This window comes from Centrocercus urophasianus, unplaced genomic scaffold (assembly GCF_019232065.1).
Source record: "Centrocercus urophasianus isolate 14NV4802_14NV808 unplaced genomic scaffold, USGS_Curo_1.0 seq_12, whole genome shotgun sequence".
Taxonomy (NCBI): domain Eukaryota; kingdom Metazoa; phylum Chordata; class Aves; order Galliformes; family Phasianidae; genus Centrocercus; species Centrocercus urophasianus.
Genome location: NW_024884364.1, coordinates 49,272,785 through 49,286,226, shown reverse-complemented (window position 1 = coordinate 49,286,226; position 13,442 = coordinate 49,272,785). Strand labels below are relative to the sequence as shown.

Below are 13,442 nucleotides of genomic sequence, written 5' to 3'. Positions count from 1 at the left end.
TGAGCCGTGGGGGGAAAAATAAGATGAATGCCAAATATAGCTTGAATCATAGAATCATTAAGGTTGGAAAACACCTCCAAGATCATCAAGTCCAACCATGTGGTTATGGTCTATCTTGTAGATTTACCTCTTTTGGACAGCACAGATTTAATACTATTTTATTAACTACCTTTCAAAGCATTCCACCTTAAAATGTGTGGTATGTTTTGTAGTAACAGTTTTGCTAGTACTAAGCATGGGATTTCAGTCATGCCATGCTATTTCAGTTCTTTTCTGTGGACATAAACGTTGGCTGAATGCTATTAGGAAAAAAGGAGGTTACATCATACCAGTAAATTAGAAGTAAAATATACTGACAGCCTTTAAAGTTGTGAACTTTGTGCATGTCTTCAGGGATAAAAGAGAATAGGATCTGAGGTAAAATTGCCCCATGGCAGGGCTAGCATTTCAGAACAAAGCCACTGTGCCACCCACTCTTCCTGTTCTTCCAACCATGAAAAGCTAGGGGAGTGAGTAGAACTATACTGCTGCACCTTGAGGGACTTAGAGAGCATTGTCACACCACTCAGAGCAATAATCCTCAGCAAAGCACTGCTGAAGTTCATCATGGTGGCAGGAAGAACATGAAGCAATAAAAAAAGTGTCACTTTAGAGGGTTGTCAATACACTTATGAATGGCAGCTGGAAGTTGCAGTGGAGAAGAACAGGACACAGGGAAGATGAGCACACACACAAAAAAAAAAGCTATAGAAAAGCAGCAGGTACAGTGAAGGGTTGGTACCAGAAGGGGACAGAGTTTGATTCTGACTCCTTTTCCTGGCAGTGTTGCACAGTTTCTTTGTCCAGATATCAGGCTGGGGGGTATCAGCAGTGACTGGAGAAAAAGTAAAAAAAAAATAAGAAACAGTTTAGGGAATCAAGAATATAGAAGGTACTTTTCTGAAACACTTACACCATAAAAACTCATGCCCCTTCTGGGACAACACAACTTCACTAGCTTGGAGATGTTACTTTTCTTGTGTCATTCTGTTAGCCCCTTGCATAAGAAATCAAAAATGGTTTCTGAGAGCCCCTCTTCAGTTACTCTTGCATCAGTTGGGTTGCTGTCTTTACATCATAGCTTTCAAGCTTTCTAAAGGATGAATTGATTTTAAAAAATTTAAAGCATAATTGTTAACTTTAAGGGAGAACATTATATATTTTTTCAATAAAATACTTTACAGGGCATGAATAATAGCACAAGAGATTGAAATTATCATTGCAGATTACTTTATTACTGTCCCAACTTTCCTCTGCCTTAATTCTCCTTATATCACTCATTCACAGTTCTATCACTGAGCTTCAACTTCTGCTAAACTACGTGGCTTTACCCAGCAGGGATATAGTTTATAGAGGTTTTCCTAGGCGAGCTTGACACAGTGAAAGACTTTAGAAAAAGGCTTCCATTATTTTTGTCTTCAGTACTTTCAGTAAGAAATGATACCACATGAAACATAGCCTCTTTCCTTAAAGTTCATGAAAAAAAGTTATATTAAAACTGAATAGTAAGATATGCTCCATAAGGAGACACCTTGTAAGTTTAAATGATTGCATAAAAGTATTTAATTAGATTATCTTTAATCATAGAATCACAGAATGGTAGAGTATCCTGAGTTGGAAAAGACCTACAAAATTCATCAGGATCAGCTCCTGGCTGCACACAGGGCCACACACAAATAAAACCCTATGCCTGAGAGCTGTCCAAACATTCCTTGAACTCTGGCACTGACCAGTCACTAGCTTGATGTAATCCTGTTTATCATAACACTTTCTGCACAACTCTTCAGCCAATTGTTTGCCCATCGTACTGCGTATTTGTCTAGCTGTATGTCAGACATTGTGTCCAGAAGGATAATGTTTCTTTCTTTCTTTCTTCACTCTCTTTCTTTACAAGGAGAGTGGTTAGGCCCTGGAACGGGCTGCCCAGGGAGGTTGTGGATGCCCCGTCCTTGGACGTGTTCAAGGCCAGGTTGGACGGGGTCCTGGGCCACCTGATCTGAATGTGTGTGTTTGGTGGCCCTTCTAGGCAGGGGGGTTGGAACTACATGATCCTTGAGGTCCCTTCCAACCCGGGTGATTCTGTGATTCTGTGATTCTGTAATGTGAGAAAAAGATTACATCCACTGGCTTCCCCTAATCAACTAGCTGGATAATTTTGTCATAAAAGGAAACTACATTAGTTTAAAATCTTTCTTCTCATGAGCCTATGCTGGCTCAGTGACTGCAGAGTTTTTTCAGGTGTTTTTCAGTGACTCAAAGAATAATTTTCTCCATCAGGTATTGAATTGAGACTGACTTTATATTTTCTACAAAATCAATGCTTGAAAAGAACACAGAAGATAAACTAATCCATGCTTGTTATGTCATGTTAAACATTTTAAAGTTATCTTCTGTGTCCCACTAGAGCCTTTTCTCTAGCAACCTTTATGGAGCAAATATTTTTTTCAGAAATGAAAGAGAAGCTTCTCCATTTCTCTCTTAAGTTCAGTTCCACCTTTCTCAATCAATAGTGTGGTTCTTGAGATTCTTCAGCCCAGAGACCTCCAAGAAATCACAAGAGTACAAATTCAACCACTGACTGTTTTCAGGACCCTGAAAGACTCGCTGTCCATTCCAGTGGAAAGCCCTCTCCATTTCTTTGGCAGATGGTGTACTGTGCATTGTGTGCAATTATGAACTTAGGCAGACCTAACTCAGCAACCTCTACCTTTATTGCAGAACTTCACCATCTGCCCTTCTATATCCCTAAAGTACATTATCTGATTGTTTTGCAGCTGCCGTCAGATAATAGTAGGAGAGTTCATTTTTTTCTCTATCCAATTGTCCAGCCTGATCTTGAATGCCTCCAGAGATGGGACATCCACTGCCTTTCTGGGCAACATCTTCCAGTGTCTCACCACCTTTAGTGTAAAATACTTTTTTCTTATATCCAACCTAAATTTCCCATTTTACCTTGAAATCATTTCTCCTCATTCTATCACAACAGATCCTGCTAAAGACTCTCTCCCCTTCTTTCTTACAGTCCCTTTTACATACTGAAAGGCTGCTATCAGGTCTTTTCTTCTCCAGGCTCATCAAGTCTAAGCACATCAGGCTGAGGTTATTCCTGCAATTTGGAAGCACTGGCTGTATTACAGTAGCAAAGATGAGACAATTGTCTATATTTTACCAGTATCAGTAACTTCAGCAGAAAACGGGCTTGTGATCCTCAGCATTTTATTAAGGAGGACCTTTTTGTTTTCTGTCCAAATAGCATTCAAAGTTGTGACAGAAAGAAATACATGGAGTATTTCCCTGTTTTATCCAGGCCAAGTACATCACAAAAAGAATAATCTCCTTCCTATCACCTCTAAGTAGAGTTCACTCAGCTATTTCTAATTTTGATGGCAAAGGCAGAAGGTTGCTTTCTCCAACGTTATATAACGACAGTACTGACTGATTTACAGCACCTTAACAGAAAGTATTTGGCCAGGTCAATAAAGTGTATGATTGTCAAAGATGTAAAATGGGACTTCACAGAGCCAGCACTTCTGTCAGGGAAGGTAGAAGATGTGAAAAGTATTTGCTGCCCAGAGTTCGGTTTCTCCGCACAGTGAACTAGCCATCAATGTTTCCCAGCAATAAATAATGCCACTTGCCAATGCAGATACATAGAACTTAAAAGTATGAACTCTGAAGCCATTAAGTCTCACTGTGATACTGAGCACAGCAGAGTGCACACACTTCTGTATTTATACTTCTATCTACAGTCAATAAATCAGAATCTGTAGTACCTGCTTTATCCAAACCATCTGCTTTACCGCATTAAAAAAATGAGTAGGTGGGAAAAAAATTATGAGAGCTGCTTTTACCTCCTGTTCCTGTTGCTAGAGAAACCAATTCTATAAAGTATTTTCTGATGTCTGAAAAGGAAGCTGTCATGTTCCCCTTCCTCCGCAAAATGCCTGAAATGGTCTTTTTAATGATAGTCCAATGGGAGAAAGAGGGAGGAAATCAAAAGCGCTTTTTTTTTTCCACCTCTTCAATTGACTTGTTGACTGACCTTGGGCAAATCGTTAAGGGCTCCTGTGTGTATAAGCTATATTAGGGAATCATAACAAATGCACAACATAACATCAAAGGAATTACGCTGTTCAGAGGAGGACTGAAATTGTAAAATAGAGCATAACTCTCTGTGGTTAGATTGGCCATGCCATCTTCAACTGTAGCACTGGGTAGTGCTACCGTTAGTGGGGTTAGACTATCTTTGTCTTTGGCCCATATGAAAATCAAACCAATGATTGTTGGAGATCAAAACACTTTCTTTGCCTTCTTTCCTGCCTACAAAGGTAAAAGAGAAGGACTGCTTATTTATCCCTTTTGTTTTTATACCTGTAAATAGGTCTAGTAGGTCTAGTGGGTACACTAGCACTGTGATGGCAGGAGGAAATCCAGTTATTTTTGACAAGTCCTCTGTGGAACTGCAAAACAGTAGTTTCCGTACAAGACCTCTACTAGTTTGTAATGATTTTGTATCAGGTAGACAGGATGGTCAGGAAGTACTGAAGATTTTATTGCTGATGTGCATTTTTACAGGTACCCTGCTCAAATGAGCTATAAAAAATAATTGCAGAAAATCAATTAGCATTTCCAATGGCTGTACTTTTTGAAAACATGTTATTTTCAAGTTTACAACTCCATTTATCCCTCCTCCCATACCTGCAAGAGATATTTGTCAGATGACAGATCAGATATCTGAACTTGGCATGTATCTAGGATATGGTTCTCAAGGGAAGGATCGCTGGTTCTCTGAAACCATCTTAGCTTTTATTATTGTTTCCTTTCCTGCTTTTCAGCTCAGATGCCAATAGAAATGCCACTAACCAAATAAACCAATTTCAGCCTGTCCTTGTCAAACAATTTAGTCATTTATTTCAGAACCATATGGAGAAAAGTTCTCCATGTGATCTGTATTTTGGTAGATGAGATTGGAAACCCTATCACATGAAATCCATTGCCTGAATAGGTGTCATTTTACAGAGAAGTGGCATTCTTCTGTTAATTAAGCTCACCATGCAAGACATTTTGCTGATTAAGCCTTAAGAACACTCTTTATAAACTTAACACAACCAATGGTTTTCTTCAGGATTTTGGGCACTTGTTTCTAGTACAACCATTTCTTGGATATATGATGTTTTGACAGTTTCTAGTAAGGTAAAAATGAAAAGGAATTTCTGTGATAATTCTGTTGCATTCTTACTCTATGTGCTGCTGTAAGCTCATCAATATGTAAAAAAATCCTAACTGAACATACTGACCAGAGAAAAATACCCACCAACGTTAGTACAGCAACACATGGCTTTTTACTGCACTATATCACAGCTCATCAATTTTTCATTTTAAGAAAATACTTAGGGATGTCTTCTGTGCTAGATTTTGGAAATAAAGCTGCGCGAGCATGAAAAATGAGAAATTCTTTCTCTTGGAGTTTTAATGCTCCACATCCAGCTTGTGGCTTTAAGGTGACCAGTCATAACATTAATTTCACATACAATCAAATCCTGAGAAAGCTTAGGATTGACTTCTACTAACCTGTTAGGCTGCTGGGCAGTCTTCTTAACTTCATATGATTGTTGTGCAGCAGAAGTTGTTTCTTTTTATTTCTTTGCCACAAAATGGGCGAAAGTGCATCAAAAGGGCCAAGGAACTAAATTCCCTGTGGGAGCTGCCTTAGTTCTCTGTCACATGTAGCACTGATACACTTGACAAGCTGATCTCAAAATGCTCTGAAGTAAATACGGTGTTTGGAGGCTCAGGATGGAAATGTATTGACAGCAGAGCAGTAGCTAGTGCTGCAACAGTCCTGCGTCTCCCCCAGTGTCATTATTTATGTGCAGTAAAAATAAGTACAGCTTTTAAACATTATCCAAAATTCTGGGTAAAATTCAGAGTGTGTGCTCTCATACACACCCGTATGTGTGCATATGTATGCTTACATATATTTTCAACCTTACGCCCAGGGGTAATGAAGTGAGAGAGGAAGAGGCATCTGTGCTGCATTTCTTAAGATTTCATTGCAGAATCTTTTCTTACTCTTTCAAGATGAACCTACTCAATGTTTTAGTCATGAGCTGGGGTTTTTATTTTTGTTTTTGTGGGTTTTTTTTTTCTGATGATTATTGTTACATGTTGTGTTTTTTCACACAATTCATTACAGGCTTTGTACATCCCACCTTAGCAGAAAATCTGCTGTAATTACACAACTTTGAAGTAATCTGCTATCTCAGCCATAAACATATATTTCTGATAATGCCATGCCATGCTAAGCAGAAATTCTGACAAATATTATGTTTAAATAAATGGATTTTTAAATACTTGGAATATTTAACATACACTGTTCAATATGTCACTGTTCAGCAGCACATCCTGAGAAACCAATTTTGGCTTTTATAATAAGAAACTTAATTGCTTTGTGAATTAAGGAGAAAAAGTTCTCCACAGCTCTTAGTTCTCACTGAATATACTTTGTGTCACAGTTTAAATACCTTCTGCCAAATTTTCTTTCCATTACACTGACACAACCTTATTGAATTTTATGAATGTGAAATAACCTGGATGACTGCAGAGTTTGGCCCTTAGGGTCTACACAAATACTCATTTATTAAGATTTCTCACTTTCACTGAGGCTGTCAACATAAAAAGCAAAGTCTGTTAAACATATCTGCATATTCACATTACATCCAGTTAAAATGAAGCTTTTGTCTTACTATGTGTTGAGAGCTATATGTTCAATATTGTTTGAAATTGGTATTAATCTGAACTGACTTCAGCCTTTGAGTTTTGAATGCACTTCTGACCTAACCCCTTGGTGAGACAAGGATATATTCTGCCATATTAATGGTTTATCCAACATAGATTATGAACCTATAGGCTGATATCATGCATTCCTTTGTATATTCATTGTTGCTTTCCCAAACATTCCAGCTTGTGACTCCTTAAATTAAATTGAAGCCTGTGATTTCCATTACAGTTTCTAGGACACCTTACAGCTGGAGGTGGCTGAATGATTAGATGTGTTGAGCATTCCTGATAAATCTAGCAATTTTTTCCTCTTCTCAACTAGACAACAGCACAAGTGACACTTTAAAAATCTTATTGTTTTTCACAAATAATCACTGAATAATCTACGTGATACTAACTTTGGGTGCTACCCTGTGAATTATATTGTGTTTATCCACCTGAATTGTCATTGATTTACCAACATTTATTCATTTTCATTATTCATTATCACGTTCCCCTGGGTTACATTTTTCTATACTGCATAGCATAATATTTCCCTGAAGACAGCATGTGATTGAACAGACATGTCAGTGTGCATTTTTAGTTCACACAGAGCAGAATAGCAAAAAAGATTGACTGAGAAAATCCTTTTCCTTTTCTGCACAGGAACTACACACGCATGTGGCTATGTACATGAATGCTGCATTTTAAAATTACAGCATTTTAAAATTACAGCATTTACAGATGGAGAACATACAGTCTTTATTTATTATTTTGCAGAGCTTAATTTATTTTAATAGTAATGTAACATTATTCTGTGTTTATTACAGAATCTCTTAAAAGACAAGAGGCTGGGTTCCAGGGAGAGGGTAAAACCTGAGAAAAGTCTAAAATGATGCCTTGTTATTCAGACCAGGCAGGATCTATCACCTCACTTGCCACAGCCCACTGTGATCTCAGGCTTGACCCACTGTTCCTCTATCATCCGCTAGACAAGCTTTATTACAAACAAAGATTGTGAAGTGCTCAGTCATCATACAATTGCAGCCCTCTATAAATTCTTTAAACAGAAGCATAACAAGAGAATCACTGGCGTGAAGAACTCCAGTGTGCCTTAACATATGGGAGCAACCCTGTCTGTGAATGCATTGACTGCTTCCCACTCCATCATCTTTCCAGCATGTGGGAACTCCACCATGAGGAGTGATCAAGGGACCACTACACATCCTCCATTGGCAACACTGTCAAAACAAGATAAAGCCTGTCTCTACCCACGCTATACACCACAGTGAGTCAAAAGGATGGATGTTCCTGGGTGCCCCTTGTCCCAGTGGCCTCTCAGCTCCAAGGCCTGTTTCACCAGGCTGGCCCTGAGCTGTACCGCATGTCCAGCATCCTCAGGAGCAACACCAGGAGGTGATGACAGTGCAATAATCTGTGCAGGCATGGCAAGATCCTTAAAGATAACCACATATAAAAGGGAAAATGAATGAGTGAGTCACCTCTGCTTTAACTTACCTGGTGAACTCAAGCTAGTCTCTATGGAGATGTCTTGGAATTCAGTTACTGCTTTTTGTTTAAGATCTCCAAGTTTTCTACTTGCAGCTAAAAAATGTGAGTTTTTACACTCCATGGAAATAGAATTGCTTTGTAATATGGATGGAACATAAATTTATTATTTCTTCCTTATGAGTTAATTCAGAAAGTTGGCATTGCACATGAAGCTAACAAGGTCATACAACAAAACATATATGTTTCATTCAGAAACAACTCTTTCTGTTCTCAGCAGTGGATCTGCTCTAAAATTTTAGAGCTGCTTAATTTATACTTGTTTTTAATACTTGCTCCCATTTCAAACTGTAGTCTTGAATTAGTTCAAACTTAATGAATATACCTAAGCTCTTGTTTATTAGCCACCACTTTGTCATCAATTTAACAGTTCTTGCTTTTGAAACATTAATTTCTTTTGTTATTGATACCTTGGGAGGTATTCATTTGACCGAAGAAAGGGGTCTCTAATGCTTACTGAACTAAGTAACCTGGGGTCTTTCAATAATCAGTGGAGAGATGTATCAGACTTCCTCAGTCTGACTGATCTCAGTGCTTAAGAAAGTCTTATTCACTTACTTCTTGTGGAGAGATACATTGTAGGGAGATTATCTCAGATGATGAATTTATATTGCAGATATTTAATATCTGGCAGCAGAAAACTCATCCCTTACTTCTACTGAAGCTTCACTTTTCATAAACTTGTTATTTTTGATAATTTCCTTCCTACTTACCTGTTAGAACTCTAAAACTAAAATTCCAAACTAAAGGCATTTTGTAGTCTTGGTATGACAATGCTCTCAATCAGTTATATCTCTGCTGTAGAAGGAAACACGTGTCTCTGATTAGCACTGAGCATTTTAATGATGTAATCAGTTGCCTAGTAAAGGACCTGAGAAGCTGAACTTTGGTCTCGGCATTTGAAGTGACTAGTGATGAACAAGACAGTACTATTTATGCTCTGCACTTCTCAAGGAGCCACATTATGGAAATAACTAATTTGGAACAAGCCTGTAAAGGCAAACTTTAAAACTCTCTATGCTTTTCTAGAATGTTGCATATCCCCATCCTTCCCAGTTTTTAAAGTTCTAATATAAAGGGAGCAAAAGGAACTGAGAAGCTCCATGAAATAGTGTACAACATTCAGAGTGTGGGGTTTTGGTCCAAATTTCCAAAAGTCAGAGGGAGCTAGAAACTTCAGGCACAAAAGCAGTGAGTAATCATTTCTTCTTGTGTGTTGCCATTGATTCTGATTCTCCCTTATGTTTGTTAAATGATTTTTCCTTCCTATTCTCTCTGCAGAACTCTGATGAATGAGGCAGTTTGTTAAACATGGAAATACGCACAAAGAAGACTATTTAAGGTTTATAAGTGACACCTAAATGTAAGATCCTTCCCCCTCTGCCCCTTCTTTACCCAGTACTCACAACAGAAAACAGAATTTTCAGAGAAATTCATAACAAAAATGTCTACTGCTACTACCACTACCTTATTTCTGACATTTGGAGTAATTACATCCCTCTTTTTTGTTTTTCAAAGAGTGGAGTTGGTTAACGCAATATGACAATAAAACAGAACTTTCTGTTCCAAGAAATATATCTGTTTCCTCCCACAGAGTACATAGTGCTGCCAATTCTAATTATTCTACCTTCTATTCTATTCTTCTGAGAAACAGAATTGACCAGAAGAAAAGATTAGCTCAGTCTTACTTTCATTTTGCATGTGAATGGTTGCCCCAGGCTTTTCTTAAAGTGACTTTTCCATTGCTTCACTGTGAACCTGGACTCTCCTGCACTTTTCAATCTTAACCCCTTCTGCCTTTCACACAGAAGCAGCTCTGTCCTAGATTCAGCAGCCCTTTTCAGTTTGTTTTCAGAGCAGGTCAAGGAGTGGGAACTATAGGCAAGTACCCAGCTATCAGCAAAACCAAGCAGCCACCAGAAGCAAGGCTGCTGCAGGCCAGCTACAGGGCTGGGGCCAGGCACCACTTGAGTGTGTTGTACAGATAACGGGAACAATCCAAACATCTCCTCAGCCCTGTGCTTCATCCTTGTGCATACAGCACAGTGTTCCCCCCCCCCCAGAGGGGATGGAGGTGAACTGTCTCCAGTTTCAGCCACATCTCACTGCTGCTGGGGCCCCTATCTAGCATTTATCCCAAGATGTAGAATTCAGCACTTCAGATCAAATCACTGCTACGTGCCTGGCTTCCTACACACTGATGCTTGATGCGCTTCTTTGAAATGGAGAGAGAGAAATATCTGCAACAAACAGGAGGTAGAGGAGATAGAAATGTCTTCTTACATGATATGCTGCTTGTTCTTTGCCTCCAGACTCCCCTTTTTTTCATCAATGGGGGAAGCAGCTTGTGAAAGTAAAAACCACTCTAATCCTATTGGAAAACAAATGCACAGTAAACCTTCCTTCTTCTCTAATTTCTGTAAAATTATGTTAAATAACCACCTCTTCTGGAGTATTGAAGAGATTCTAATATGCACATCATGTGCCAAACTCTCAGCTCTCAGTAAACATATTCACATTGCACTGTGCATAACAGGCTTTTGCTGATTGAGCTTTAGTTTGATCATTCTCATAACGCTACATATACTTTTGAAATGTGAGCATGCTTTCTTATATAGTTTTTCCAGCAGGAAGAAGTAAAAATATATTCTTCTGGGAAAAGACATTTTCCTTCATGTCTCAGTCTGGGTTTTAACAGTAATACTAATGCTAATAACAAATAATATATTTTGGCACGTGGCAGCTGGAGGACTTGATTGGCAGTTAATGAAAGATAAGGTGGATTCATTGCATGGAAAAAATTATTATTGAACAACTGAACCAATGCCTGTTACACCTTGGCTTTCCAGTCCTAATGTGAGCCAAATGTTACATCTGAATCTGCAAAGCGTGTAGTACTTTACAGATGTCTAAGGAAATAAATTGTTGTGTATATCAATTTTCTTGTGACATTTGCTCTTTATAGTAACTGATCTGAAACTGAACACATGTTCCAGCAATTAAGATGGCTGAAACAATGTAAGACTCCACTGCTTTAAAAGGTTCCCACTCTACAGTTATGGGCCAAAGCAGAACCCTAGCGCAATAGAAAAAGTCCCAATGTACCAAATACTGTTCTCAGAGCATTTGTTGTTTGTTTGGCAGTAATGGATACTTCAGGACTTAATAATTACCCAAAATAATTCATCTTTCTTTTAACAAACATCTATACAATAAATTGCAGAAAGGACAACCTTGCCAAGCTAGTCTTAAACATCATTACTACTTGTTGACATGAGCAAGCACAGGGGCGACAAAGAGAAAGCAATGGCACATAGCACCCATTGATGGTCAGTTGGTTGTCAGCTTGAGTTTTGTGTTTTGGGATGCTGACCCTCTTGTATGATTTTAAATGTACATTTTAATTGATAGTGGGGGAACACAAGGAATGTTAAACTGCAGGGTAACCCTCAGTTTTCTAATACATGTACGAGTTAAACTTACTTGCATAGAGAAAATACATTTTTATGAACAAATACAAAACTTATTTGAGAAGAAGGACAAGAATGCATCAAAGCACCTATGCAAGCAGTGGTAATATTTTTCGCCCATCCATGGATAAGGACCTAAACTTTAATCCAGCATCCAGTTTGCAGCATGGAAAAGGCAATGGAACTCAAAAATTCTCAAAGGGTTATGGAAAGAAATGCTGTAGTCTGCATTTCTGCTTCTGCATTTAAGTGTTTACATCACTCTAATATTGTCAGTTTTCCCAGCTCAACTATCTACAGCTTTTCATCTTGGTCCTGTAAACACTCTGCCCTCAAGCTTTAATTTCTTCATATGAGTAATCCTTTCTGAAGTCACTGTAACTATTCAGGTGCATAGTTATACTTGCATAGAAATGTGTGGAGGCTCAGGGTCTTGGAATGAAAAATTGAAATGAATAAATGAAATATGAGCTTAAAAGAAAAGTAGTCATACCTACCATGATTGCAGCTCTGCAACTGGTATTTTACTCATGTATAATGGATGCCATGTTGTAAAAACTCATGGTGCTCCAGTGCTGTCTCGCTGTCTCACCCACTCTGTTTTGTTTCCTCTGAGAAACTTTAAGATGACTTCAGAAAACAAGAAACTACATCCACTTCTATATCATTGCATCAGTTTATTATCTTTTTAAAGAATATTGCAATAATCCAGGGATAATTTGGACAACCTACTGCACTTCTTTTTTTAGCTTCTCCTCTAAGACGCTGTCAAAAGGCACTTCAGTGTGTCAAGCCATCCAATCAAAATGCCAGTAGAGCCCCACAGTCTGCAGTGTCAGAAGCTAATGTATTTCTCCTATGGACACAACACATGAAGGAAAGTCAGAAGTTATTTTCTTGGAGTTTAAAAAGATGTTATTTTGAGGCTGTCATTTTGTAACAACATTAGTGTTTTATGCAGCTTTCTCTTTTTGAGTATGTAATCAGTGTAAATTCACCTCTTTGAAGAGTTCATATGCAGGCAGTCCTCCTTGGTGTTGGCCAGAAGAGCTGGATAGGATGACCCTATAAGTATTTAGTGAAAAATAATAAATCAATGTTTGTCAAAAATCCTTGAAGGGAGGCATTATTGTCATTCTGTATTTTAAATAGATGCAAAAATACTTCTTTTGATTTGATATTCTTCATGGAACAGCTCTGTCATTTATGCTACATTTTCAGTTTATGCCACCCAGGACGTGTCAGCGTTATTTTCTGATATTTACTTGAAAGCTGACAGGATTACATTCTGTTTGTGTTGAGCAACATAAACCACATTATTAGCATGTAGGATTTAAGCAATAGAGTGCCCTCCTTCAGGTGAAAGAGTCAGATATCTATTTGACTGGATAGTCATGTGTAAGTGCTTTTATTTAAGTGCATTTGGTAATTTATTACTTATTAACAGAATAGGACACTTTTTAAATATTGGGAAAAGGTAAAGGTTCCAAAAATCACTGAAATGCAATCATGATTCTTTTCCTTTTTGGTCAGCTGCAAAATAACAAAGATGTTTTCATTGTTCTGAAATGAGGTATGTGTTTTTCAAGACTTTCTAACGATACT

At 38.1% G+C, this 13,442-nt stretch overlaps 1 long non-coding RNA gene across 1 annotated transcript; it reads right to left on the bottom strand.

Moving 5' to 3' along the window:
- Window positions 1-12,554: 12,554 nt before the first annotated feature.
- On the bottom strand, window positions 12,555-13,106 carry LOC122156379. Its single transcript, XR_006167466.1, has 3 exons — window positions 13,002-13,106; window positions 12,836-12,902; window positions 12,555-12,693 (listed from the first exon to the last, which is right to left on the bottom strand). It is a non-coding gene; the product is annotated as an uncharacterized LOC122156379 (long non-coding RNA).
- Window positions 13,107-13,442: the final 336 nt, after the last annotated feature.